This window comes from Xenopus laevis, chromosome 3S (assembly GCF_017654675.1).
Source record: "Xenopus laevis strain J_2021 chromosome 3S, Xenopus_laevis_v10.1, whole genome shotgun sequence".
Lineage (NCBI taxonomy): Eukaryota > Metazoa > Chordata > Amphibia > Anura > Pipidae > Xenopus > Xenopus laevis.
In genome coordinates, this window is record NC_054376.1 from 26,768,268 (window position 1) to 26,787,053 (window position 18,786).

Here is an 18,786-nt window from a genome sequence, read left to right on the forward strand (position 1 = left end):
ATGCACAGGAGCCAATTGGGAGCAGCAGAGGTGATAAAACTTGCTTCTTATTAACAGACAGAGGAGAGCAACGTGGGAGGGTGCATGGGTTTCAGTCACGGATACAGCCTCCTGTGCCTGAGAAGCTTCACCGTGGGCAAGGGGCAGGGTGGGGACAAGATAATGCTCATCCCACAGGGAACAGCGGCATTCATGTTGTTTATCTCACTTGTAGCTCTAAGTTTTGTGTTTGCTCTGGGTGCCGCACTTTCAAGAGGCAGTGCAGACTCCAAACGGGTGTAGGGAATGGGAAGAGAGTGCTATATTTGATATTAATACAGGGGTATAAATACAGTGTTACATTTTCCGGAAAATAATACTGGTTTATCTGTTATTTTCCTATGGTATTGTTTTAACGGCCATGTGGCAATCCTAGTTAGAAGAATGAATGCATGCTAAGGAATAAAACTGTATAGTTATAAAAAGTATAGTTATTCATATAATACTAAAGTAATACTATACGCAGGTCTGTGGATTTAAACAATACACCAAGACCAACTGGCAGGGGGCAATAATATAACATAAATAACTACATACAATTTATATATTAATTTACATCACAGATGCACCTGAGGAAGGGTTTGTCCCCGAAAGCTTGTGCCACATCTCTGCTGTAATAAAAGTATGGTTTGCTTCTTCTCCCCTTTTCCAAGAGATTACTATGTTGGGCTTGAAGCAGCCTGGGATTGAATGCACCTTATAAAGTATCAAGTAAGTGGTGTGCCGAGGACTAATTGTTTTTGGACTACTGGATAGTAGCCCAGGAAGGGAATAGTGTGCGGGTGAGGTGAGTGCAAGGTTAGGGGAAAGTAATGCAGGAAAAGAAAGCTGTGTATGAGGTAAGTGAAACACTCCACTCCATGTGCCACTCCGCCAGTCTTGTTCCGATGATTACTGAAGAGAAATCCACTGGACAGAATCTGCACCAAGGGGTAAGTAAAGAGTTAGAGGCTTTTGCCCAGGGTAGCAGATAGGCTGGGAGGGAGTGGGGTCTATGTAGGTAGGTGGGATGAAGTTTTTTTTATTAAACGGTTGGAGAGAAGCTGTGCATTATGGGGAATTTGTATGTGAGGTGAGTGTAGGGTTAGCGGGAAGTAATGAAGGAAGCTGTGGGTGAGGTAAGTTCAACCCAATGGAAAGTTGTCTAAAATGGTGGAGCTGTATGTGAGGTAAAGTAATAACAGCAGCAGAGTTTGTTTTCATGTCTGGTTACTCATAGCAACCAATCCAATTCAAAAAGACTACCAAAAATACAACTTGCGCTTTTGTTTCTACTTGTTGCTATTGCTTATTGATTAATACGTTTGCCATGCAGAGCATTTCAAGAAAGCTGTGTGTGAGATAAATACAGGTCTACAAGTGTGCAGGCTTCATTCACTTACTGCAGGCAGGGGGAGCACTTGATAAGGTGTTGGTTCTGAAGCCACCCTATAGAAAAGGAAAGTGTTAATGGAGTAAAAACAATATATTATATTAAAAAATTACTTTGTGTGAAAACACATCATTTTGATGTGTGTATGCCAGTTTTAAAAAATTGCACATGTTCAAGAAGAAAAAAACTGACAATTGCATTTCATTTTTTTCCACAAATCTTGAAAAAATTGTGGTTTTCCTATATTTCTAAAAAGCTTAAAATTCAAGATTTATTTATTAAAAGATCCAAATATAAAAAGCATGAAAACCTCAAAAAAAATCTGAAAACCTCTAAAAGTCTGAATTGATTTAAAGCAATCCAATGAGATCAGCACAGCTTCTCTGTTATGGTTTTTACACTTAGGGGCAGATTTATCAAGGGTCGAATTTCGAAGTGGAAAATACTTCGAAATTCAACCATCGAATAGAATCCTCCGACATTCGAATTCGAAGTCGGAGGATTTTATTCATCGTGCGATCGTATTACGATTGTAGTACGATCGTATGATCGTACTCCGATCGTACTTCGAATCGTACGATTTGAACGATTTTATCGTTCGATTTTCCTTCGAATATAAAAAACTTCGAAAATTGCTCTGGAAGGTCCCCTTCGGCAGGTTTAAGTTGGCGAAGTATTGAAGTCAAAGTTTTTTTAAAGAGACAGAGAGACAATTTTTACTTCGAATCAAAGTCAAAGTAAATTCGAAGTTGTAGTATCGCATTCGATGGTCGAAGTATTCAAAAAATTACTTTTTTACTTCGAAAATTCACTCGAACCTTAGTAAATCTGCCCCTTAATAAATCTCCGATTTAAGAAAAAGACACATTTTTAGAGATTTGTGGTATAAATGTTTAATTTGATTGTTTGATGACTCCCGTGGAGGATTATTTATTAAAGGTCAGATTTTAGGGGTTTTAATGGATTTTGAAACTATCGCTAAACTCACAAACTCTAAAACCACTATTGCCATTGAATTTATTTAAAGATTGAAATATAAAAAGTACAAAGGAAAAAAAGTGCTGTAAAAAATACAAATAGCTCAAAAACCGCCAGCTGCCCTAGGCTTAACTGAATACAAGGGAAGAAACAGGATAATTATCAATTTAATTTCTAATTTCTTCTTGAACATGTTGGTAAAATATTTCTTATCTTATATTTCTTATCTGCGCACTTATGTGTTTTCACAAAAAATAGTGCACAGCTTAGAGGGAGCAGTGGTCATTATGTCTCCGACCTTCAAAGAGGCTGTTCAAGTGAAAATTTGCATTTAGCACTCAAATTAAATCAGTGGCTCAACCTGGTAAATAATATGCTTCCATTAATAAAACTAACCTATGAAGCATGAGACTCCCCGACAAATTTGAAAAGGTATAGGGTCATTGGGTAGATACATATCCACTGGCATCTGATGTGTGAACATTTTCAAGGTACTAGGAATGTGCACTGATTTGGTTTTTTACAGTTTGCAAAGAGTATGTTGACATAATGCAAGACCAATTATGACTTTGCAATGCTATGCTGTCCTGATGTATTGCCAAGTGTTAAATAAAACTTTTTTTAAAAAAAAAATTAAAAAAGCACAAAAAAAGGACTAAAATGGCAAATATCTCAGAAACCACGAAAAATAGAACATTGATGAAAAATAACAAAGGTTTTCACTGTGGTTGAGTTTATATCCATTCATTTTTAAATGACTGAAATTCTTATTATACCTGGGAGTGTTATTTTTATAGCTTCTTTCTTTATTCACGGATTACATGAGAGCTTCCAGACCCTAGACAAATTCCCAGAGTCTTTTTTGTAGTTGGTAAGGGGCGTGGCAAAGCAAAGTGATCGTTGCCAAAATTTGTTACACCACACAAGGCACACGTTTTCTCTTGATAGTCTGAAACATGTTACATTAATTGAGTGGTTTCAATGAATGTTCTGTCACGTTGTGAGCTGCCTTTTGGATGAACACAGCTTTCTTTCTGGCTATAAGGAATAATCCAGGATTTCTCAACAGCACATGAAGTGACATAGTGGACACCTGGGAAACAGCAGCACAGCGCCAGGTAAGGGGAAATTTTAAAGATGCACCTCCAGGGTAAAAGGTAAGCAACTAGAATCACAGGGGTAGGGGTGCATAACAATGTGGGATCGAGCAGTGATTTTACCTTTCCTTCTCTTTTAATCCATTTGTCCATTTTAATAAGGGCTAGAAATAAAGGTTATATTCATGTGCCCTGCACCCCAACACTCTCAGCCCCCCTCCCTCATGACAACCACATAAAGGAGACAGGCACAGATACATCAAGGCCAAACATCTAAGCACCAGCAGAGGAATTCTGTTACAGGCAGAAAAATAAACAGGCAGAAAAATAGACAAGCAAATGCATCTGGTGTTTTCACCCCAGGGAAATTCCTAAACAATCGGGGGCACATTTACTAAGGGTCGAATTTCGAAGTGTTTAAACTTGAAATTCGTCCATCGAATTGGAAAAATACGATAGTCTAAGTTTTTTTAAAATTAAATTTAGCAGTTTTGGATCGAATTAAAATCGTTCAATCGATCGTAGAAATCATTCTAATCAAGCGATTCGAACGATTTAATCGAACGAGTTTCAAAAAAAAACCTTTGACTTCTAAAAACGTAGCCAAATGTTGGCTATAGGTTCTAGGAGGTTAAACGTGGTCGAAAGTGTCGAAGTCAAAGTTTTTTAAAGAGACAGTACTTCGATTTTCGAATGGCTGAATATTCGAAGTATTTTCAATTCGAATCGAAGTCGAATTTGGCCTATTCGATGGTCAAAGTACCCAAAAATGTCTTCGAAAATCGAACCCTTAGTAAATGTGCCCCTGGATGTCCACTTCCTAAAATTGGTATCAGTCAAACAATAATATATGTAAATAGAAGAAAGTAGAGATTATATGCAGAGATTATATTTACATCTATTTTTAGTATGTTTTAGAAGGATCTTTTCTAAGGAACATTTCAAATTGTTTACATTATTTATCATGTATAGGCGTCAGTTTACTAAGGTGCGATAAACATATAAAGTAACACCTATTATCGGATTTATGCTACCTAAATTATCTCACAATGTTTAGTTAAGAATTGTTGCCAAAAATAAACAAAATTGTTGCCAAATTTTAATCACCACCCAGAGAGTGGCATTATGTGCAAAAAAGACAGAAATTGTATAGTAGAAGAGGAGAATAGTCCATTTTTCAACCATAAGCAGCAAAAATGAGTGATTGCACTGGGGGGAGAATGATACTTATAATTGTGTTTTAGTGAATTTACAAAGAAAAATGAATATAATGGGAAAATTATTTATTTCTGATAGTACTTAATTGGCCATAAGTATATTTAATAATTATAAACAGGTAATAAATACAATTTTATATAAACTTGTTCATATATATATTCTTTAGTGTGTCCATTGGCAGTGGTGCTAAAAATATCTGCAAGATTGAAAGCAGATTATGCAGTTAAATGAGTGACAAAAAACTCGCAATTCGTCAGAAATATTGCTGATACGAACTGCTACGCTCGTGTAATTGATGGCACGTATCACATGACAAATTTGTTTTGTCGCACTTTAGTGAACGCGTTAATTCTGTCACAAGAATATTCTCAGAGATAATGGGTGATTGGGTTATTGACCAAATATTAATTTTTGAATTAATATTTTGAAGTAATAGCCATTCTCTTCTGACAACTGAAAGTGGTGTTTTGCTGCAAGTGGATTAGTGATCCCTGTAACCAAAAAACAAATATTCTATTATTGTTTTATTCCTTATTTTTAATTTTAGCCAATTTACCACCTACCTTTCATTTTGTATAAAATTAAGAAATAAAAAAAATGCAAAAACCAAATTAAGCAGGTCTTCAAGTCTACACTGCGATGTTGTACTTCCCATCTAAAATACAAACACAGTATAAAATTACAGTGAATACAAATTGCATACAAAGGGAATACATATTGTTGAGATCAGGCAGTGGACCTGAGAATGGGGAGTCCACCAGAAGTATTAAGCTAATGACACATAAAGCAGTTTCGGGCGGTTTGTCTTGCCGTGTTTTTCACTCATTAAGCTAGAGGGTTGAAGTGACATGTTCCTTGCTTTTGTCCTTGATATTTGACCGTAATTAAAGATTTGTATCAAATTATCTCAAGGTGCAGAGCTCGGTAGCTGATAACAGACAATCCAAGGACTCCAACAAGGAAGAGAGCCAAGGCATTCCTAGAACTGCTGCTTTATTCCTTCTCCACACCAGGATCTACTGAGCAGTTTATGCTGAGGTATTGCAGAGATCATATCGCATATAAAAAGTAATTTCCATGTACAGTCAGTAAATATACATAATAATACATAGTTTGTGACTTCTCACCCAGTGACTACTGTACAAACAGTGTTGATGCTTCTCAGTAGTTACTGTGCTTTGTATAACTGCATGGTTAAACCTGTACCAAAAATCAAAATGACACCTTAAATGTACCATTTGCTGACACTCCTTAATTCTAAGCGTTTCCGTGTCTATAATCACGTTCATGCCCAGCACAATTAAAGAGGTTGTTCACCTTGCCAACACTGTTTTCAGTCCAGTTGTGTTCACCAGAAATAAAAACTTTTTTCAACTGTTTTCCGTCTTTGATTTTTTTATCGTTTTCCCAAAATTTCAGTTTAATGTTCCTGTTTTAGTCTGGCAACTGAGTGTCTGATGGATTTGTAGGGGAAAATTTACTGAAGGGGAATTTTCACCTTGGAAGGCTCCGCCACACTTTGTGCAACTTTGTCAGATATTAATTTGCATCGCATACGTTAATTCCCAGTGAAAATTCATGAGGGCGAGTATATCATAGCGAACTTTTGCTAGCAGTACTTTGTGACTAGCGAAACTTCGTTGACACACTTACGCTTATGTCAATTTGACAGGGCGGGTACATATAGGTCATATATATATATATATATATATATATATATATATATATATATATATATATATATATATATATAATGTCTTTATTAGAGATGTTGGTGCAAATGCTTGAAGTGGTCACTTATTATTACAAATGTCCAAGGAAGCAAAATAAAGACAAAAGAGATCCTCCAATGCCCTAGACATGAGCCCACCCTAAAACAAATGTGGCATGACCCTCAAATAGTTAAAAAAAAAACATATTTAAAAATATATTTAACAATTAAAACTTCTTTTAAACATGATCCCACATTAAAATATGAAAAAGACGTTTTCGGCGTACCGGATATGATGTCACTGACATAAGATTGAGGAGGGAGGATGTAGCTTCATCTTATCAGTTTGCCAGGTCTAACCTGGCGAAGGAGGTTTTGATGAATTGGCAGAGTAAAGATTGTTCGCCTGAGTGAAAATTCACCTGACGAAAGGGCACAAAATGTTGTTAGAACTGAGCTCTTTCGCTAGTGAATCCTCTACGCCTGTTAGTAAATTGGTTGATGTCCCTGTACTTTTTCTTTTTGGCGAATTTCCGCTAGCGATAGCCACTTCGCCTTTTAGTAAATCTGCCCTGTATTCCTGGAGGTATGATTATAAAAGATGGGTTATCCAGGGATATCTTGTGTTATCTGACACCTGGTATTACTTTTGCAGGTCACCGAAGTCTCTCCAAGAACAGGCGAAGTATAAGTCCCCTGGTGTGTTTTGTACCTTTGTGAAGTAGTTCTCCTATATTTATGTTTGGGATCAAAGTTTTTAAATGCAGTTATAGGAGGAATGAAGCCCGTTTAGGACATGGGATTAGGCGGGTATAGCCTAGCCTCTCACTCCCCAGCCCCCAGGTAAGGGGGGTAACAGTGGAGGGGAAAAGAGGGACAGGCTAGGGGAGGAGGCAATGGGAGGAGTGCTGGTTTGGAAGGGTTTTAAGGCGATGTACAGTAAAATAATTCAGACTTACGGGCGAAGTCCCCTAGTGTGTTTATACCCTTGTGGAGTAGTTCTCCTATATTTATGTTTGGGATCAAAGTTTTAAATGCATTTATAGGAGTAACAATGCATATTTGTATAAATATTTGCAGCAGATCATGCAGGACTGGTAATGCATCTCTGAGCATATCACTGTGGTAAAGCATACAAATGTGTCAGTCAAACGCTGGAATGGGCAGAGCACACAGGCTGTCACTTTATCCCTGGTCATATATCTAAGTACACAGGACATTATTCATCATGTTTTTAGTTTGTGCAGAGATAAGTGGGGTAAATGTTTCAGCATCAACATCCAGATTTAGGATTCCATCTACTAGTACGATAATGGCAAAAAATAATGGCAGAAAAAAAGCTGAGCTGATTTGCTAAAGGGGACCTGTCACCTTAAGAAAGTATTCCAAATCCTATTTTATGATGTTAGTCAAGCAAAATAAACTTCACTTGCACTGTAAAAATGATTTAAAAATTTTTTTTTTTAGTTTTGGAATTTATAATCACAGCAAACAGGCAGGAGCCATTTTGTAGACACTGTTATTAAGCAAGCTTTGCATCAAGCTAAAATCTTACGTATCAGAATGGGGGACTTGGTGCCCACGCACTGGCTACACAATTAGATTTAGAAGGGAAGGGGAATGTGGGGAGTGTAGTGACATCTAGGAAGTGCTGAGTGGAAAGTGAAAGTAATTGCCTGCCCGCCACTATGCCTAAAGGCCCCCATACACGGGCTGATAAAACCAACAGACAGAGTCGGCAGCTTATTGGCCCGTGTGTGGGGCCATCTAACGGGCTTCCCCAATCGATATATCTGTCCGAAAGTCAGATAGTGGCCTGAGCGTCTATGAGGTTTTGCGATCCGACCGCCCATATTGAATCCAATCTGATCGTTGGGCCTTAGGGCCCATGATCGGATCAGCCCGATATCACCCACTTCACTGTGGGCAGATCGGGGAGAGATCTGCTCGTATTTGTGACATCGCCAAACGAGTGGATATCTACGTCTATGTCTATCACCTTAAGGCATAGAGAAGGGATAGGCAATATATGATTGATAGCTGAAACTTTTATACAGTTTATAACAGGTACGGATGATTAATAAAAGAAATTGGGTTTCATGTTTAATTTGAAAAGGACTTTTATTATACAGCTTTTTATGTCTGGGTGACGGGTCCCCTTAAAACTACTATTACTGCTGTAACTGTGGATTGTGTGTGTCTATGGGGCAAATTTACTAACCCCTGAAAATTGCCAGCGACGGCTTTGCTCACATCGCAACACTTCACTAGGCGTAGATTCACCAGGACAACGCTAATTCACTAAAATCCGAAGTTGCGTCCAGGGCTCCGAACGCTGGCGAATTTGCGCTAGCGTTACTGCACCAAGCGAAGTGAAATTGCGCTAGCGTTGGCTAATTTGCATACGGCGGGAAGTTGAAGTTCAATGGACGTATATGTTGCAGCAAATACATTACACTACACAAGCTCGGGAAACCTTACCTACACATGAGCCCAGTGTATAGTTTATGTGCCATATGTTAGGAAATGTAGGGAGGAAGCCGGTTACCCCAAAAAAATGTTACGCTATTTTTCAACCTATCACCTTGAAAAAGGAAGACGCTAGCGTTTTTTGGAACTCCTATCTACTCTATTGCACTTCCCTGGTCTGAGGTTGTGAAGACAAGTCTTCACAACCTCAGAAAAAATGGAAAAAAGTGCTGAACAATGCAGTAAAAAATACGAAAACCTCTAAAAAAAAAAAAAAGTTAGGGACTATTTGTAGCAAAAAAAAAAATCAGAAATTCAGATTGCTTTAAAAATGGTCTAATAGGATCAGCGCACATCCCATTGACTTCTATATCACCTAGACAACTTTTACTTGACTTGTGTTTGGCATTAAAGGCTTTCATGGTTTTTTCACTTTCCATTGTTAAAGCTTTTTAGAAATATAGGAAAAAAACAAATTTTTCAAGATTTGTGGTAAAAACAAAACAAAATTTGATTGTTAGTAAATGAGCCCTTGGCATTGGCATTGGCATTGTCATGGCAATGGTGCCCAAAAAGATTTAAAGCATATTATAAATCTATAAAACATAGTGGGGCTCATTAACAAACAGTGGGCAAATTTGCACCTCGGCACCAACACATAGCAACCAATCAGTGATTAGCTTTTTTTTCAAACACTGAAATAAATCATCTGATTGGTTGCCATTGGTTACTGCCCAGTGTTTATAAATGAGTTCCACTCTATTGTGCTTTAGTACACATGGGAGCTGTATTCATCTTTGTACAAACATCTGCAGATTAATGAAAGTGAAAGGTCCCTAGCAGGGCCATAACTAGGAATCTACCTCGGACACAACAATGAGCGGGCGCTGAGTTAGCCAGAATGTCTATTTTCTGCTCATCCCCCGCTCCGAGCGATGTAGCCTGCTGGGTTGCCTAGGGCACCAGGTCGGCATAGTCCACCCATGATCCTCAGAAAGGCCTCACATTAGAGTTGTTTTGCAAGGGGACATGATTACTCTTTACAAGTACATTAGAGGACATTACAGACAAATGCATTTAATACTAATTACTGCAGCAAACGTCCCTGCAAAAGGGAAAATCTATATGCAGTGCATATTTTGCTGTGGGAAATAAAACCAATATCAGCTCCAACTGAGAAAGGCTGAACAGATGACTGCTATACCTACAAATTAATATATGAAAAGTTCATAAAAGTCCTTGGAAGATTAGGACACTAAACATTAAGGTGAGGTCAATAACATTCTTCCAGCTCTAAATCTCCTGTTATTGACCTAGCAACATCCTTCTATTTCCAGCTATTAGAGATAGTCAGTACCAACCAGCACCCTCCCCGCTGGTGCATCTTACAAACGGTTACTCAGCAATAAACAAATTTACCTGTGAGGTGTCAGACTGAGGCAGGGCTCTTCCAATACTTGCTTATCTCTGGGCTGTGATTGGAAGCCTTGGAAAGTGACACAACCTGACGTGATGTGGAGTGACTCTTATCAGCTCCTGGAATTCTGTACTTACTGATTGGAATCCCACATAAATTAACCTTTCCGTGGAAAGGGCCTCATTGAGTTCTTTTCAGCGAGTACCACAGAATAATCCTCTCCCTGCACCTTCTTTCTTTGAGTGGTGTTCATGCTCAGTACAGTGAAAAGCCAAACTTTAACAAAAATGCAGCCCTTTCATTCTATTGCATATGCTTCAGCACCGGAATACCAGCAGCCACTGGTTAGAGAGGAGATGAAAGTTCCGATTAAGAACTTCAAATTTTACAATTGCCCCTTATTGCCACATGTAACCAATATTGTTAATCTGCAATTTTCCCATACCGGCTGCTGACTAATCTAGCAAAACCTGAGTCTGACTTTCTTGTTAGGGGCTGAAAAACAGCTGATTTTCTAGCTAGGACAGTAGTGCCTGCACTCTATGTGCCTGCATGGTTTTTAAAGTGTTGACTTACTTCCAGTAAGATGATTTTATTGAAGGAAAATTGTGTCTGGACATTCCTAAATATCTAGACTTGGAGGTTCAGAAACAGCGCTGTGGATATCAAAATGGCAAAGTCACTATTGGGACTATGGTATACTGTATGTCTCCTTAAGGATTCTGTCATGGTTTTTATGATGTAGGTTTAATTTCTAAATTATACTGTTTATACTGCAAATAATTCACTCTACCATATAAAATTTAATTTTTTTTTAGTTGTAATATTGGTGTATAGGTGCATCTCAGGACATTTTGCCTGGTCATGTGCTTTCAGAAAGAGCCAGCACTTTATGATGTAACTGCTTTCTGGCAGGCTGTTGTTTCTCCTACTCAATGTAACTGAATGTGTCACAGTGGGACCTGGATTTTACTATTGAGTGAGTGTTGTTCTTAGATCTACCAGGCAGCTGTTATCTTGTGTTAGGGAGCTGCTATCTGGTTACCTCCCCATTGTTCTGTTGTTAGGCTGCTGGGGGGGGGGGTGATATCACACCAATTTGCAGTACAGCAGTAAATAGTGATTGAAGTTTATCAGAGCACAAGTCATGTGACTTGGGGCAGCTGGGAATTTGACAAAATGTCTAGCCCTCCATGACAGATTTCAAAATTGAAATATAAAAAAATCTGTTTGCTCTTTTGAGAAATGGATTTCAGTGCAGAATTCTGCTGGAGCAGCACTATTAACTGATGCGTTTTTAAGAAAAAAAAATCCCATGACAGTATGCCTTTAAGTTTGCCATATGAGTGGATCTTTACCCAATTTGACCACAAACAAGGTGGGTCAGATCAAGATGATTCAATCATTTGACTCATCGGAAAAGAATTGCATCAACACAAAGGGATTTACAAATCTGCCCAAGCTACTGCTCAAGAGGAACGGAGTCTGCAAATGTAATTCCCCCATGTATAGCCAGCTTTACAGGTACAGCTGAAGGGGGATTTCTACAGCCTGCCTGGCTTTTGAATTGTTCAGATACTTTCAGGTGACACAGACGCATCATATGAAATACACAAAACTGGAAATTGGAAAAATTACACAACTTGTATATAAGGGGGCTAAAAGTTTGTTTGCCCTGTCTTCCTGTGGAGACAGAACATTAAAATACGCCATAACCAGACTCAAACAGTAATTTGTTACGTTATCACTTTCACATAGAAATCAGATCTTACATCATGGACACAGATTAAGATAAGATTAATATATATATATAAATACTAAGAAGAAGGATCAGCACACTCTGTATTGTGATGAAAAGGTGATTATTCCATAGAAAGAAGCATTTTATCCGACGTTTCTGTCCCACGTGGGGACCTTTTTCCATCCTTGCTCATAATTATAGGCAAAGATAACTTTGTGGAACTAGGATGTTGACTATCAAAATGTAATAAAGTGTTACGGTCTGTTGTTTTACGATAAAGGGAATACTCTAGCTTCTGACCCATTCGTGTTATCTCCAAATCAAGGAATTGTACAGAACAATCACTGGTGGTGGCAGTAAATTTTACTGGGCCACCAAGATTCTTTAATTGAATCACCATTTCATCAAAAGATGTCATATTACCACACTAAAATAATCAGGATATCGTCAATATAGCGATGAGAAAACAGTATCTGGGAGTTAAATTGAGAAAATATATTGTTCTGTTCAAATTGATGCATAAACAAATTTGCATATGCAGGTGCCATGGCCGCTCCCATCGTGGTCCCTGACAACTGCGTATAGTATTCATTTTCAAATTTGAAATAGTTAAGGGTAAGACAAAACCTCAATAATTCCAAAACACAATCAACATCAGGACCCTCATATTTGTCATATTGTAGTATTGATCTACGTACTGACTCAATGCCCAATTCGTGGGGGATACATGTATACAGATTAACAACATCCATTGTTGCCAACTCTAAATGTTCATCCACTTCTAACAAAAAGTCCTTAAAGGGATACTGTCATGGGAAAAAAAAAAATTTCAAAATGAATCAGTTAATAGTGCTGCTCCAGCAGAATTCTGCACTGAAATCCATTTCTCAAAAGAGCAAAAAGATTTTTTTATAGTCAATCTTGAAATCTGACGTGGGGCTAGACATTTTGTCAATTTCCCAGCTGCCCCAAGTCATGTAATGTGTGCTCTGATAAACTTCAATCACTCTTTACTGCTGTACTGCAAGTTGGAGTGATATCACCCCCTCCCTTTTCCCCCCAGCAGCCAAACAAAAGAACAATGGGAAAGTAACCAGATAACAGCTCCCTAACACAAGATAACAGCTGCCTGGTAGATCTAAGAACAACACTCAATAGTAAAAACCCATATCCCACTGAGACACATTCAGTTACATTGAGAAGGAAAAACAGCAGCCTGCCAGAAAGCATTTCTCTCCTAAGGGTAGGGACACACTGGGCGATTTGGGGAGTTTTAGTCGCCTGGCGACTAATCGCCGCGACTTTTCTCCCCGAATGCCTCCCCTCGCTCTGCGCCTGGCTAAAATGAAAAATCGCCTGCGCTAATCATACGCGGCGATTCGTTTTCCGAAATCGCCCGAAGTTGCCTCACGAGGAAACTTCGGGCGACTTCGGAAAACGAATCGCCGCGTGTGATTAGCGCAGGCGATTTTTCATTTTAGCCAGGCGCAGAGCGAGGGGAGGCATTCGGGGAGAAAAGTCGCGGCGATTAGTCGCCAGGCGACTAAAACTCCCCAAATCGCCCAGTGTGTCCCTACCCTAAAGTGCAGGCACAAGTCACATGACCAGGGGCAGCTGGGAAATTGACAAAATGTCTAGCCCCATGTCAGATTTCAAAATTAAATATAAAAAAATCTGTTTGCTCTTTTGAGAAATGGATTTCAGTGCAGAATTCTGCTGGAGCAGCACTATTAACTGATTCATTTTGAAAAAATTTTTTTCCTCTGACCGTATCCCTTTAATGCAGCTAAGTAGATGTGGGGTGTCTTTCAGGTAGGTGGGGGTATCTTGTTCTATAGGCTGTAGAATTTTATCAAGATATATACCAATAGGATGTAATAGGGTATCTCTACTGGAAACAATCGGCCTACTAGGTGGGGAAGATGGATTTTTATGCACCTTTGGCAAAGTGTACAAAACAGGACATTTGGGAAAATCCATTGTCAAAAAAGCTTTTAATTCATTAGAAATAATTCCCCTTAAATGTATAAGCTTAATATAACCATCTAACTGTTTTTTAAATTGGTTCACTGGATCACCACTCAATAATTTGTAAACTTTGCTGTCCGAAAGTTGTCTCATAATTTCGCTTCGATAGTCACTATAATCATGTACAACAATACCACCACCTTTATCAGCAGGACGTATTACAATATGATTGTCGTCAAAACTTTGCATCTTAGAATGGATGGACATAGATCTGCTATCAGCACTGCGTTCAGGGACAATAAGGGGCAAATTTACCTATGGTCGAAAATCGAGGGTTAATTAACCCTCGATATTCGACTGCCGAATTGAAATCCTTCGACTTCGAATATCGAAGTCGAAGGATTTAGCGCTCTTCCTACAATCGAAGGAATAATCGTTCGATCGAACGATTAAATCCTTCGAACCGAATGATTTGAAGGATTTTAATCCATTGATCAGATAATTGTTAGGAAGCCTATGGGGACCTTCCCCATAGGCTAAAATTGGCCTCGGTAGGTTTTAGGTGGCGAACTAGGGGGTCAAAGTTTTTTTTAAAGAGACAGTACTTCGACTATCGACTGGTCGAATAGTCGAACGATTTTTAGTTCGAATCGTTCGAATTAAAGTCGAAGGTCGAAGTCGAAGGTCGAAGTAGCCCATTCGATGGTCGAAGTAGCCACAAAAAACATTCGAAATTCGAAGTTTTTTTCCTCTATTCCTTCACTCGAGCTAAGTAAATGGGCCCCAAGATCATTGAAACCTGTGGCGAAACATTTTTTAGAAAAGGGGCATCATTTACCCACTTTTAAATACATAGGCATAGATCACAAACCCCCCCCCCTAAAACGGGTGGTGACAGGTCTAAAATGCTCTTACAGAGCGAATGCTTTTGGATCAATAAACTTAATACAATGGCACCAAATGGGCTTAATGAACAACTGTCCCTTACATGCTTCCTCACACAAAGATAAAATATTTTCACAATGTATACATTATTCTCTGTTCTAATGTGTAATATGTTTATTGATACAAGGTAATTTTGATGCAATGTTGCCAGATTAGACAGATACTTTGTTATTAAGATAATGATACACAGAGAAATAAGAGGTAGTTTTTTTACCTTGTGATATGGTCACACACACATTGATTATTCTTGTCAGTGGGTGTATCTTCTGGTTTTCTGTGTTCAATTAATTATGTAAATGTGACTATAAATTGCATCTCAACATGTGACTCTGGATCTTGATAACGGACTTAGATCCAGACCGAAACGTCGATCCTTGCGACAATGTTTTTTTAGGGGCCGATTCACTAACTTAGAGTGAAGGATTCGAAGGTAAAAAACGTTGAATTTCAAAGTTTTTTTTGGGCTACTTCGACCATCGAATGGACTACTTCGACTACGACTTCGAATCGAAGGATTCGTAGTAAAAATCGTTCGACTATTCGACAATTCGATAGTCGAAGTACTATCTCTTTAAAAAAAACTTCGACCCCCTAGTTCGCCATCTACAACTAAGTCAATGTTAGCCTATGGGGAAGGTCCCCATAGGCTTGGCTAACTTTTTTTGATCGAAGGATATTCCTTCGATCATTGGATTAAAATCCTTCGAATCGTTCGATTAGAAGGATTTTATCGTTTGATCGAAGGAATTATCCTTCGACTTCGATATTCGAAGGATTTTAATTCCTAGTCGAATATCGAGGGTTAATTAACCCTCAATATTGGACCCTTAGTGAATCGGCCCCTAAATCTTTTGATAAATAAAGAAACAAATATTTTTTAAAACTCCGGTGTGCGCTGCTTACAACTGTGGATTTGATGTATGTGAAGCGCTGCTGCAGCACCCAGTCCTGATTGCCTGGAAGGGAATGCAGAGACCTACCTGGGTTTATATATATATATATATATCTATATATATATATATATATATATGTATATATATATATATATATATATATATATATATATATATATATATATATATATATATACATATACAGTATATTCTCACAAAACTGGAGCACTCATGTATACAAAAACAGCTGCCTGGGTGCAGTATTCAAAAATTATGTAAACCAAATACTGTACAAAAACCGTACTCTCAGGACTTTTTAAAGGTGCAAAAAAGATCATATATATATATATGCTTTGTCATAAATGTTGAGCTGTTATGGCATACAAGGACATGCTGTAGCTCTCTTATTCCAGACATCAGAAATTGAACTAACAACTCAGCAAAGCACTAGTAACCAACCACGTTCCTTCATAAGAGAAAATTATCTACCCAAATATCCACCCCATGATTACGTGTGCCTGCTCACCCTTTCACAACTGGCTAGGTTGGCATGGGGTGATTGAGATTAGTTAGAAGCCAAGCAGGAAGAAAAATAAACTTTTTATGGATCTTGGATTAATCTCTTGGTAATCCAACGCCGCATTATCAGTTATTTTCCTACACAATAAATGCGCACACCTTTATTTTTAGATATTTTTTTTTACAGCAAACAGATTTAAACATCAGGAAAGAATAGTTACAGGATTCAATTTAACAGCTCGGATTTATTTACTGAAAAACATTATCAAGGGAAGAACTGGAAAATTATCAAAGTTTTGGGACATTTTTAAAAGCAGGTAAAATCAGTTTCCTTAACAAAAATACATTGTATTTTTTCCAGATGTAGAATACGTTTTGTCAACTGTAAATATCAAAATCCTTCAAATGATCAGAATTACATATGCTTATTCATTGATATACAATTTCTGCATGTTTTACATTGCACTCATTCATGACGATTGTCTTTTTTTATTTTTTTCTGTTTCCAAGATAAAAAACGGTTATTTATTGATCCCACTGCATATTTATTACTGGTTTATGTTTGCGTTGGTTAATATATTAAATATACTGAGTGTAACTTCCTTTCAGAGTTTTTTTCATATAAAATTGTTTAACATATTTCACATTCTTTTAATACTTTCCACGCTCCCACCATTTATGAAGGAAAGGACCTGGACTATTACCTACACAGAAATAAATTGGATTTATATCTGGAAAGAATTCTGTTTACAATTCTGGAAATAAATTTGTCTTGCATTTTATGTTCTGTTATATTTTAAGGACGATTATATAAAGGTTTATATTTTATGAAAAAATTCGTAACCATCGATCCTTTTATTGTTTTCTCGAGTTTGTGGCTATTCCTAAACAAGCTCAGATATTTTGTCAAGGTGTATTTTAACACTATCTTTCCCTTAAAAAAAAAGTAATGTCTGTTTAATATTTAAGCTGAATACATTTCCAGAATTTTACATTCAATGATAAATATTTTTGTGTCTCGTTTTCGTCTTGCGAATTGTAAAATTCCAGCAACAAAAAGGGATAGTTAACTTATTTTTGTATTGAATTCGTTTATTTTCTAATTGAATTTATTTATGTATGTATTATAATGTTCTTATTCTTACATGCTTATGTGTACACAGTTTGAATTCTATTGTCACTGGCCCCATACAGTATATTTAGAAAATGATTATTTCTTAATTTCTTAATTATTTATTATTGGTTAAGTCTTCCAAATCACCAGAGTAGACATCTCTGTTGAGGGATTCCCAGTACAAGTCCTCACAATTCCCTGCCTTGAACTCTCACTGCCAGGGACAGTTTCAGAGGAAGACTGCATTTATTCACGTATATGTTATTCATATAAGTTAAACGGATACTGTCATGGGGAAAAACATTTTTTTCAAAATGAATCAGTTAATAGTGCTGCTCCACTGAAATCCATTTCTCAAAAGAGCAAACAGTTTTTTTTTATATTCAATTTTGAAATCTGACATGACATTTTGTCAATTTCCCAGCTGCCCTAGTCATGTTACTTGTGCTCTGATAAACTTCAATCACTCTTTACTGCTGTACTGCAAGTTGGAGTGATATCATCCCCCCCCCCCAGAAGCCAAACAAAAGAACACTGGGAAGGTAACCAGATAACAGCTCCCTAACACAAGATAACAGCTGCCTGGTAGATCTAAGAACAACACTCAATAGTAAAAAACCCATGTCCCACTGAGACACATTCAGTTACATTGAGAAGGAAAAATAGCAGCCTGCCAGAAAGCATTGCTCTCTTAAAGTGCAAGCACAAGTCACATGACATGGGGCAGCTGGGAAATTGACAAAATGTCTAGCCCCATGTCAGATTTCAAAATTAAATATAAAAAAAACTGTTTGCTCTTTTGAGAAATGGATTTCAGTGCAGAATTCTGCTGGAGTAGCACTATTAACTGATGCGTTTTGAAAAAAAACATGTTTTCCGATGACAGGATCCCTTTAATATACTGTTATCTTATCTTTGTGCAAAAAGTGATTCTTTTTTCTGACTAATGTCTAATTACAGCTCACAGCATACTTTATGCTGCTTATGCATAAACAATAGTATAAAACAGATTTATAGATATTTCACTGGCAAGGAAATATCACTTCCTTGGTCTTTTTCGTCCTGCCTAAATAACACTTAGGGACAGATTCATCAAAGGTCGAATTTCGAAGTGAAATATTCTTTGAAATTCGACCATCGAATGGCTATACCTCGACTTCGAATATCTACGTTTTTTTTACTGAATTTGACCGTTTTGCAGTCGAAGTAAAATTGTTTCATGGAACGATTAAATAGTTCGAATCGAACGATTCAAAGAATTTCAGCGATCGATTGAACGATTTTACTTCGGCTACATAAAACGTA